Source organism: Talpa europaea, assembly GCF_964194135.1.
Source record: "Talpa europaea genome assembly, chromosome: 2".
NCBI lineage: Eukaryota > Metazoa > Chordata > Mammalia > Eulipotyphla > Talpidae > Talpa > Talpa europaea.
In genome coordinates this window covers 90,696,579-90,708,836 of record NC_140068.1, presented here as the reverse complement: position 1 = coordinate 90,708,836, position 12,258 = coordinate 90,696,579, and the positions used below count along the sequence as shown (strand labels likewise).

The 12,258-nt window shown below is 48.9% G+C and overlaps 1 protein-coding gene across 1 annotated transcript in view; it reads right to left on the bottom strand.

Annotated features, from left to right (window-relative positions):
• The window catches only part of LRFN2 (leucine rich repeat and fibronectin type III domain containing 2), a 38,391-nt gene that overhangs the window by 14,905 nt on the left and 11,228 nt on the right, over positions 1-12,258 (bottom strand). The gene's annotated exons all lie outside the window — the stretch shown is intronic.

Sequence of the window (12,258 nt, the reverse complement as noted above, 5' to 3'; positions counted from 1 at the left end):
ATTGCTGGGAAGACCCCCTAAGTCCCTTTGGACTTGGTGGTGAGTGGCAAAGCATTCACAGATGGGAGGTGTGGTTTTTAATAATGGGGACACTTAGCTCCCTTGCGTGAACAAATGGCCAAAAACTGAGGAACACCTGCTTGAGGGCTGCTTTAAGCTGTGTGCCAGGGTTATGGACCCCACCTCGGGCTGTCTGCAGGACATCTGCTTGCTGAGCTGCAGTGTCTTCCTGTCACTCTGTGCTGCGCTGCCCCAGGGAGAACAGCCCTTGCCAGCCTGTGTTCAGCACTTCTCAACTCAGCACTTCTCGGGATGCATTTCTGCTGTTCCTCCCCCATGCACTTGGCCTTTAAGGAGCAAGCTGGCCAGGAATCAGATAGCCAGGGATGGGGGAGAAACAGCTTCTGGCAGGGGATCTCAGGTGAATAGCAGAGAGGCCACTCTGTCCAGATGAGTGAGAGACCCTGACACATTCCCAACTCTGGAGCCAGTGGGAGGGAGGATGTGTGAATAGACCTGTCCAACCCACCAAAAACACTTGGGTGGTCAGATGAGGGAATAAGCCTGGCTCAGTTATTTTGTAGACTTGCTGTGTAGTCTTGGGCAAGTTACTTTCATTCTCTGTGCTTCAATGTTCAACATTCTGACTTTCTAGACTATTCCACAGAAACATCGCTAGAAGAGGGACAAGAGGAGCAAGGACGAGGGCTGGAGGGCACAGGTATAAAAAGCCTGTTGGGATTGTGGGCACCCAAATCCGAAAGCACACAGGATTTGATCAGAGCTGCCTGGACCCTGAGCTCAAATATCAATTCACAACTTACTGACTGCATCTTTTTACCCCATTACTTGATTTTCCAGAACTTCAGTCTTCTTGTTTGTAAAAGCAGTTTACAAACCTAATTTGCAGTCATATGAAAGTTAAATAATGTATGTAAAGCAGTAGCATTCAATATATGCTTAATATACCATATATGTAAATAGTGCATGCTTACCTATTTTTTCATATCTATCCATCTATCTATCTATCTATCTATCTATCTATCTATCTATCTATCATTTAACTTTCTATCTTCATCTTTTTCACAACAAACACTAACACTGTCCAACCCACCTGTTTCCTAGCCAAACCTACTGACCTACTGTGGAGGCAGAAGGTAAATCATCTGGGGGCACCTGTAAGTTGTTTTGGGGGTTGGGGACTTCTGTGCTGAGTAAGAACAAAAGGTTCAATATGAGAATTATTCAAAAGCCTGGAGCTTCATGTGAAGCTGGCTTGGCCTAGAAGTGCACACATGGATTTAACTGGAAGCAACTCATAGCAGGAGTATTATTACCTTCCCCCTTCCGGACCTCCCCGCCAAGTCTGGGGGCAGCAGCTCCTGTGGAAACACAGAGCATGGAATAGAGCCACTCAGGACATTTCAGTGTCTCTGGAGGATGGCCACGTGGGTCTGTGATCTTCTAAGTATGGAAGTAATCACATGAGTAAATCATAGTCTTACATCTGTAACTTCTGGGATTCTCTCCAGCACTGTTTATTGGGGTACAGGGTCTGAGGCCTTGCCTATTCTCCCTTGCCTAGTCTAGATGGGGAGAGAGCAGGTTGGGCTGCAGATAAGGAGCAAAATTGTTGAGGAGCTTCCTCTACCCTTTGCCTACACGTACTGATGGGATGGAGGATAGAGCCTATAGGGGAATTGAGTGTGTGTGTGTGTGTGTGTGTGTGTGTGAGAGTGTGTGTATGTTGGCATGAGTACATGTCGATGGGCCAGTGTGAGCATATGTGTATGTGTGTCCTTTGGCCTGTGTGTGTGAGACTGACTTGTCTATTGGCTGATAGACATCCTCTGTGTGTGAGCAGAGGTGAGAGGAGGGTGTTGGCACTGTAAGCATGTAAATGAGGTGAGTTTGGAATGAGTCAGAGCACGTGAGAAAATGTCTTTGCAGAAGCCTCCAAGCTCCTATGGTCCCCATCCCTTCTGCCACATTTCCCACACTCTACCCCGTTTCTGCTCCGGTCACCCTGGTCCTGCATTGCTCCAGCCTCAGACCTCATCCTGGTTGGTCCCTCTTCCTGGAGCAAACTTCCTGCTGACTTATATGTGGTTCACCTCCTTCGAGTCTCTGCTGAATCTCACCTTCTCAGGGAGGCCTGCCCTGGTTACCCTACTTATTGTTGCACTTTGCCTACCACCCCAAGCCCCTTAACCTGCTTTGTGCTTTCTTCGTGCATAGCACTCACAGCCTCCCTCACCCATATAGTTTACTCATTTATTGTGCTCATTGCCCGCTTTCCCATGAGGACAAGGATCTCCAGTTGTTCTGTTCACTGATGCATACCAAGCACCCAAAACGGTAGCATTTATTTTATGGCATATCTGCCTCTGGTTTCCCATTTGTAACATGGGAACGATAATAGAAGTTATCTACTTCATAAAGTAGTTGGGCAGATTAAATGAACGAGCACCTAAAAGCACCAAGAACATTGCTTGGCACACAGTTCAATAAACATTAGCTATTATTATTACACCCCATCATGGCTTGTGAGTGAGGCTTCAGTGAGTGACCACGTAAAGAATCTAGGATGCTGGCGAAGGTGCTTTGTAAACACACTTGTCTCACTCCCAACCCACCCTTTACAAATTTCCAGAAAGGAAAATCCCCCTGGCCTTCCCCAGTAATGGGCCCCATGAGTTAACCCAACCCACTTTGGGTTAAGAAGGGAGTTATTGGTAAATGTATTGCCTCCCTCCCCAGGCTCCACACCCCTCCCTGCCCCAGTTAAAGGATAAACTGAACAAGTCTCACCCTGCACCATGCTGGGCAGTGCATCTCCTGAGCCTTAGGGGACCCACAAGCACACACTTGGTGGGTGAGAGCATCTCAGGCTCTGCAGGGCCTGTGCTCTGTCTGGGAGCTGGCGCTCCATTTTCTGCCCAGCTCTGCAGCCCCAAGCAGGCTGCAGGACAATGAGCAAGCCTTGTCTACCCTCTGGGTCTCTGCTCTCCCCTGGAAAAGGGGTTAGTCCACTTCTTAAATCTTTTCAGCCTTGTTCATTCAGGGCTCTAAGTCCTGGAGGCTTAGAAGTGACCACAAATGACATGGGCCCTGCCCTGGGAAGTTGACTTTCTGGGCAGGGAGAAGGCAGACAGTGAAGATAAACACAATAACCGGTACATTATTTAGTATGTTGGAAGGTCAAACATGTAGGGGGTCAATAAGGTAGGCTCAGCTCTAAGCAGGGCAGCCACCTTTCAAGAAGGTGATGGTGATATCTGAGGTGAGGGATGTCTCACGTTCTCTGAACCTATAAATCTCAAGCCTTCTTGTCTGGCGCTGCTGTATTTCAGAGCAAGCACCCTTTGGGCTTCCCTGGAGTCCTCCATGTCATCTTTTCCTCTAGCTCTGAGCACACCAGCCCCCAGCTTGCCCAACAGACGACAGGTCTGTAAGACAGATCCATCCATTCCCCCAGAGTGTGAGTGATTTACTACTGTCTGTATTCACACTCTGATATTTCATGGCCCCCATGGTTCTGATGGAATAAATATGACCTTTTATTCTTCACTTTGCTTAAGACTCAAGGTCAACAGCCCAGTTGTGATCCATCGGCTCCTCCCTTGGCCGGGTGTCTGTGAGCCAGGGCGCCCAGAGCTGTCAGAGATTCATGGCTCCATCCTCCAGCCCCGCACACCCGCCTGTCCCTTGGCACTGGGCCTGGGCCTCGCTCGGCCGGAGGTGGCAGCCACAGTGGCTCTGGGGTGACTGCTCATGGAGGGGCAGAGACTAAGCCATAAATCTCCTTCTCCCACGAGCACACCCATCACTAGGGTTGAACCCATGACCTGGTTTCATTTCAGTCCAGGGAGGAAGCAGCAACGGGAAGCAGAGTGGCCATGGTTCAAATGGCAAGCTATAAGTTAGAATGTTCCAGGGCAGGGCCATCAGTTTTCTCCGCTTGGAGAAGAGGGAAAGGCGTGCAGCAGCCTGCCTGACAGCCTCAGATTGAATCCTCTGAGGGTAGAGGCCTCCGCTGTTTTCAAAGATGCCTTGGTTTGTGAGACAGCACCAGCTGCCGAGAAGCTCTTCCACTTGTCTAACCAAGACCCCACCCCTGTGGCACCCAACTCTTTCCTCCTCCTGAAGGAGGGTGGGTGGTGGTCTGGTTTTCACTCCCCCTGTTTCCTTCAAGTGGTTCTGAGTGACAAGGGGCTCAAGGCCTGGGCTTGTTAATAGATTAGGCAGCTGGAAAGGGGAACTCTAGAAGAGAAATGGGCCTCTATTTTGAATGAACCCCTTGTGGCCTTAAAACCCCTTCTCTATTCCAACTCCTGTGCTAGGAGGAGTGGTCAGGAGCACTCAAGAACACAGTGGGCCTGGGTTGGAATTCTGGCACTATCATGTCCAAACTGGGAGACCTCGGGCAGCTTACCTACCCTCTCTGATTCCGGAGATGCCTACCCAGTAAAGTGGGTATAATAGTAACAGCTGCCTGCCAGGGTGGCTGTGTGAGGGCTCAGCAAAGTGGGGCGAACAGCAAACATTCAAATGCTAGCTCTTTTCAAGGCATTGAGGTGCAGACCCTGGGGCCAGCCGGCCTGAGTCCCAGGTGAGGCACCTCAAGGCCAGCTTCTTCCAACCTCTCTGTGCCTCCGCTCGGTCATCTGTAAAATGAAGATAATAATAGAACCTTGCTCATCAGGATGTTGAAAGAATTAAGTGAGCTAGTAAATGTAAACCACTTGGAACTGTACCTGGCACATCACACTTGCTCAGGAAGGCTGACCCTCATTGTCGTCATTACCGGGCAAGAAAGTACGAGCACTTACTTTGCACTATTGACCTAATTTCCATCCATGGTTTTGTGATTTATAATCCACTTACTTCCAACCAAAGACATGAGATGTCTTTCAACATGAAAACACTTATAAAACGAAGCAAGTACATTTTGTTAATGCTTCATGGCAGATCAGCAGTGAGTTAAAAGGTTTGACTTAGTGACTCTGGCCCCCGGAATGGTACATGGTGACATCCAACACCACCTTCAGCTCTAACCCCCATGTGCTCATAATGCTGCTGTACAGACCGGGCCACTTTATCTTGCAAACAGCCTTAGGAAGGAGGAACATGCTGTCCCAGACAATGCAAGAGTGAGACCTTTTAGAGGCGCTCTTCCTGTGTGGGACTTAGACCGGAAGAGGCCAAAGGAAGGGGGGGTATTGTTCAGAAGAGACTGCTCAGTCCACTCTGCTTTAGCCAAGACATGTCCAATATGCCTGCTGAACTCCACACATGCGGCGGGATGGCACAACGGGCACATGTTGGAGGCAAGGGACCAGAAAACATACCATAGGACATGCCCCAGGCCCTTCCTGCTTCAGAGATCAATATGGCAGCCCTTTACCAGCAATACCTTCCAGGTCTTTTCACTTGTTAAGCTTCTACTTGACTTAATGGGTCACCTCCTCCAGGAAGCCTTCCCTGACATCCTAACATTCCCTAACATCCATAGCTATGGTGACTGAATCAATTGCGAAGCCAGCATATAATTCTTTAATGTCTCTCCCTGAGGATTTCAAGTTGCAGGAAGACAGGAGGGTCCTATTCACAGTGGCCATATTCCCCATGAGTGACCTAGACCCAACCTCCTAACCACAAAATAAGTACTTTTTGAATGATTCAAGGTGAAAGGCAAGTATATAGGAAGGCATGAGGGAGGATGTTGAATTTGAAAAAATATATAGCATTAGATGAATCTTTAAAAGTATCTGCAAAAGTTAAATGGTCATACTACTGAAGAAGTAATGTTATTCCTGGTGAGAACAAAAAGTAGGAGGTAGAAGGTGGAGAGAGATGGATTTGGGGCTCTGTAATAAGGAAAAACATTTTAGATGAAGGAACCCAATAGTGTTGTAAGGTCTTGAAGAAAAAGGAGGGAGGGGTTTCTTGTGTCTGGAAAGTGTTCCCTCATGGGGTCTGTCAATGTCCCAGGTAAGGGGCAAAGTGGGAGTCGTAGTGGAAAGGGGAGGGGACAACACAAAAATTCCTGAAGAAGAGGGAGGGCTGGCCTGGATGATCGTGAATGGCCTGACTTTCACTTTCGGCTTTTTTTTAATCTATGAAAGTAGCAAAAACCAGGCTCATTTTAAAGAATATAGAATCCAAGACATTTGTGACAAATAAACAGCTGGATCATTCCCAAGCCCTTGACCTTCCCCTCTTTCTGCCTGAACTCTTAAGTCCTTGGCAAAATTCCACACAGAGAAACTGGGCTTTGACCCAGTCGGTAGCCTTATGACCCCTTGGGGACCCCCTTCCTCTCATGCTGCCAGATGCTCCACTGTGCCCTCCACCATAGCTACCTCCTCCGTCGGTCAGCGCCAGAAGAACCCACTTCAGCATCTCCCAGGTTTCTGCTCATGACAGGCACAAAGAAATAGATCTCTAATGGTGAAACCTCACGTCCTTTAATCTTTTGTGAAGGAAGTATTTTTGGACAGGGTTCTGTTCCAAGGCCTACTCTAGGCAAGATGGGGGACACTGGGATTTGGGTCTGAAGCTAGGCACTCTTGTTTTCCTGACTTGGGGAGGCAGTCTCCCCTCTTAATTTTGCTATTAGGCAGAAGCTTCTTTCCAGACCCTGCTTGAGAGAAAGGACCACCAAGCACCAGCCTAGCAAACTGGGAATTTTCAAAGCCTCCCTTGTTCCTCTCAGACCTTTTGAGTGACAATCAAAGCTTGGGGGAAGAGAGCAAAGCAGCCTTGGGAAGCAGCCCTTGGCACTGGCTCACACACAGTGGCATTTTGACGAGTGGTAAAAATATCTCTCTAGTGTTTAGTGCCGGCTGCTGCCACCATCTCAGCTTCCAAGATCCCGTCACCATGCCCAGGGCCTCTGCAGCCTCTCCACCTGTCCACACATACCCAGCAGAAGGAACACAGGTCACCAAGCTCCCGCCACCCACCACCCTCACACCCACAACGACTGTCTCCATCGCCACATCCAGGCCCAGCAAAAACATATTAAGAGGCACTAGAGAGGAGATTTATTATCAGAAATCCTGCAGCACATGCCTAATGAGCTAATTAAACAAGAACATAAATAATTACTCCCTATCAGAGTAAGAGGACGCAGGCGGAGGTGGGGTGCTCACTGAGAGCTGAGGCAGTGATGGGTGACGCTCAGTTCTGGAGAGAGAGGAGGAAGCCCGGCTCCACTCGAGGCCGTGGGCTGGGCCTTGGCCAGGTGCCTGGGGAGGCAGATGCAGGCCCAAGAATTCTGCAGAGAAGCCACCCCAAAACGCTGCTTTGCTCCCTACTTGAGTATTTCCTGCTCACTCCCAGCCCACTCCTGATCTCCTTCTGCTCTCTGGGCAGAGAGGAAGAGATGGGAGGTGTCCTTCTCCCATCTTAAGGATGTGAGCACTGAGGAGCAGGAAGGTCTCAAGACATGACAAAGACTTCCCCAATTGCCCTACAACAGCAGGCCTCCCTGCTTCCACCTCTGCCCCCTCTAGTCTATTCTCCATGCAGTAGCCAGAATCTTCTTTCATAATCACATTAGGCCACTTTCCTGCCTTCAATTTCACCCCTTTCCACTGCCCCCCCAATTGCTCCTACCTCATTCAGGACAAAAATCCAAGGTCTCAACAGTCTATGAGGCCCTGCAAGAACCAGCCCTGCCCAGTCCTCTAGCCTCATTCACTGTCATTTTTTCCTCCAGATGCACTAGAGTCCTGTTTCTAGCAGGACTAGGGGCTCCCGCCCCTTTGTGTGTGCTGTTCTCCCTGCCTGGCTCTTCCTCTCACTCCATTCAGGTCTCCATGCCAGTGTAAGACTGTCCTTGACCACCCATATGAAATAATATTCACCTCATACTTGTTTTTCTTCCTAGTGCACATCTAAAAATCTTTGTCCCTCTCCCCTATGAAAATGTAAGTTCCTCAAGGGCAAACATTTTCTCTATCTTATGCTAACCCTAGAATCCTGACCACAAAGCAGACACTCACTGAGTACCTGTTGACTGAATAAATAAAAATCTACTGGACGTCAGTGTGGTTTGTGTTTAGACCAACCAGTTCCAAATTCATAGCTTTCTCTAGCATAGGTCATTCCTCAGCATTCCAGACCTTGACCCTGGCTTCCCACTACCAACAGGAGAAAGCCTGAAGTTAGGACAAAGCTCTGACTATGAGCTTCAGTTCCACCACTTCCAAGCTGTGGGATCTTGTAAATTATATCTTGTAAATTAGATGATGGCTCATCTTCTGTCAAATATCAATATCATGCTTCCTAGGGTTTATGTACCAACCTAGAGAACAGAACTCATGGAAGACTCTAGCACAGCACTGGATGTAGTAAGGGCTCAGCAAACACAGCTATCATGTGTGACATTCAAGGCTACCCACAGGATGCCCTCTCCCATCCCCTCTGAACAAAGCTCCTGTGATTTCTCCAGACCAGATGTTTTCAAAGTGTGGTCCCCAGTCCCACAGCATCAGCATCACTAGGAAAGTGTTCTAGGACTGCAGGTTGTCAGACCCCACTGCAGGTTGTCAGACCACACTCCAGACTGATGGATCAGAAACTTAGAAGGGAGGTTGGAAGGGGGTTAAGTCCTTGCATTTCTGCATCTGTGTGCTAACAATTCTTCCAGGTGGCTCTGATGTGTGCTCAAGTTTGAGACCCACTGCCCCAGAAGTAGCCCTTTTCACCAGGTGAGCCAGCAGTGGTAGATTTAAAGGTTGGTCCTGTTTGCTTACTCCCCTGCAATAAAATGCTAACCCCACAGCCTTGTCATGGCTGGACAGGGGTTGAAGTTCATGCCCTGCCCCTTGACTTTGGGCTTCGCCCTGTTACTTGCCTTGGCCAATGATATTAAGCTTCTTCAACTGGGTTTGCCACCCTGCATTTCTCTCTCTCTCTTTTTTAAAGATTTATTTATTTATACATACAGGAACTGGGGTACAGGCCAGAGTTGGGGGGCGGTGAGAGGATTCACCAGTGACAGAGTCGGGAGCAGAACAGACAGATTGACTGAAGTAAACTGCTGAGGGAAGCAGCGAGGGAGTTAGGAGAGGTCTGCTGCACCATGTGGGTAGCTCCCTGGACGGCCGGGGATTGAACTCGTGCTCCAGAGGCTGCAGATAGCTTCATAAGTTGCATCTTAACCCCTTGTACCACCAGGGAGGCCCTCCATCCTGCATTTCTGCTCTTATCACAAAAATGCCAAATAGTCACTGCCCCTCTGCCTGGGTTCCAGAAAGAGATACATAGAAAAGATCTGAACTGGACCTGAACCCCAGCTCAGCCCAACCCAGCCTGGCCAGTTGAGTCCAGTCAACCTCCAATCAGCTTGCAAACTCAGATGTAAGAAAATTATTTCTAAGTGATTGGAAACCACCTAGACTTTGAGGTTGCTTGTCAGGAGTCATTATTGCTGCAGCCACTGACTAATACACTAAGGCCCTTGACCAGGCTGATCATTCCTGCCCCTGCCTCTTTCTTCATTGGTCCCTCTCTCCTCTACTTCCTAAACCCCACCTATCTACCGAGATGTGGGTTATACTCCCCACCCCCCAACCCCCACCAGAACGACTTCCCCCAATCACCACCAGAATACACCCCTCCTGACCCTGGCACCTGGATTCACTTCATCTAGCCATTGAGAAAGCTCTAGTGAATAGAGTTCACCAAATAATTCCTTTTGGGTGACTAATTATGAAGCTGAAAAGCCCCTTCACTTAGTACCATCACTGACTAATTAGCTAGTTAGAAGGTTAAGTGTTTAATAGTTCTTTGCGATGTTTGCTTTCCAAACACTTATCTTCTTCCTGCTGCAATAGAAGTTGGTTCCCACATCTGGATCAGCATGCCCACCCACGGCATCAGCACCACAGCCACAGAACAAGTCACTGTCTATCTCTGGAGCCCACCCCAGCTAGAAATAGCTCTCCTTTGTAAATAGTTAATGAGCTCCTCCATCCCCATTGCGCATCTCCGGGCCCGACTCTCACCCAGCCAGGCACGGCACAGTGTGTGGTTTTGTGTGATTCTGCCTGCTCACCCCTACCCCCCACACCCCCACCCACACACACACCCTGAAGACTCTGAAGTTAATGGGCTTTAATTTGACCCCACCTCCTGAACCCTTCCGTCACCCACAGGGTGCCCGCTGCCATCACACACGCACAGGCCAGATCATCAGCCTAATTGGCAAGAACTAAGACATCCCTCTTTGCTTCTCTGTGTCTCAGTGTCTCCAGAGATGAGAGAAGAGTGCTCACTGCCAGGCAGAAAAGCAGCCTGGATCCTCTCCCTTCCCAACCTGGCCTCAGTGACACGTGGCAACTGGCTCTGGGGTTGTGTGGGCAAGTGCCAAGAAATGCTAATGACCTCAATGCTTTTCCTGGACAGCATACACTTCCCAACACCCATTCTCCTCACCTAACTTCCCAGCAGAACCCTGATTTATTTGGGGAAGCAAATGTGCCCAAGCAAATTGCTACCTTTCTCAGGCTCCGGTGTCCATTGCAAGAAATAATATAGAAGATAGAAGCTGAAGTCTTTGGGTGAGAGAGGGTTGGTGTCTTAGTTTGGCTTCCACTGAAGCAGACCCTGAGTTGAGATTTCAAGTACCAGTAGTTTATTTGGGAGGTGCACCCAAGATGCTCTGGCAAGGAAATGGGAAGGAAGTCTTCTCATAAATGTCTTACTAAGCAAAGTACCACTTTTGGGCAACTGGAGCTTAATCCTAACCCTCTGAGAGACAGTTTAGAAGATACCCAGTGTCCTCCTCCTACAGTCCTCAAAGGGAAAGAGGCTGGGGTATTGACTCCCCACTGACCTCTGTCACAGGCAGGGCTGCTTCTGGGGAGCTTCTTTAATTTGACCCCACCTCCTGAACACCCTTCCATCACCCACAGGGTGCCCACTGTTATCACACACGCAATGGGAACTGCCAGCAAGGACAGAAGCAGAGAGCCATTGGCTAGAGATAATGCAACTGACCTGCAGAAGGCATCTCAGGCCCTTGAATCCAGGGGGCTTCCAAACAAGTCCTGAGTGCCCCCCCTTTGGAAACAAACCCCAGATTCTGTGAAGCCACGTGGTCAGGTCAGTGCTACTAGAAATGATTCACACTTTGTCAAGGTGCTGTTCTTTTATGCCTGACATTGTCCATTTCACAATAGCCAGGGTAGTTGGGTAGGGCAGTCAGCCTTATCCCCATTCTGCAGATGAGTAGTCTGAGGCTGAGAGAAAGAAAGGTGGGAAAATGACAAGAGCTCATGCCTGGGGACCCCCCATTTCCATCCTTGTAGCAATCACTCAGGCCCCATCAAGGGGTTAGAAAGATAACTCCAGCAACCACAATCCACGAGGTGCTCTTGTTACCTGCATGTCTCATATACATTATCTCTTTGGATATAACCCTGTTTGAAGGGATTTTTTATTTCAATGTTACAGATGAAGCAAAGCCTCAAAGAAGTGGAATGCCTAGTGCCTGGTAGTGTGGGGTTTGCATCCCACCTCTCCTGGCACCTTCCCTCACCAGGAGTTCAGACACCAAGTCCCCAGCCATGGATTTTAAGCAACTCTGTCCACCAGTTCTGGCCATACCCCTGATTTCACTGGGTACAGTCACATGCATGTAATAAAGACACATCAAAGTCATGGTGGGGAGGGGGCACTTTTAAATCACTGATGACCTAGGACCACCCTTAGCTGACTCAGGATCTCTGGCGGGAAGGATCCAACTTCCCAAGCTAGGGCTGGGGCACACTGGGGTGGTGGGAAACTCACGCCAGTCTACCCAGGGCTGTATTGAGACTGGAAGATGAGTGCTGTGAACAAGCTGGGGAAAACCTCGCTGTCAAAGAGGGTTTGGAGTCATCCTGATTACTGCCACCACTAGCTCTGACCCCTGAGCCCCAGACATTCCTCCCAGCCTAACCCTCCCTCTGTAAACCTTCTTGAGTGTTTTACTGGTGTAATATAAACAATATCCCGCCCCACTTCCAAACTAACCAAACATAAAATTAACAAGGGGCTGCTTCTCTTGTTCTCCCTTACTAGAGGGGAAAAAAAGTCAAAATTTAGAACACCAGACAGACCGAATGCACACTATAATCCCTTTACTCTTGCTAATTATTTCTATCTTTGGGGATGTCTCTAGCCAGAGCTTTTTTGAGAATGAAGAGGAAATGACAAGTGGAGAAATTAGTCACCTCTGAACAGATGCCCTGAAGGTTTTGG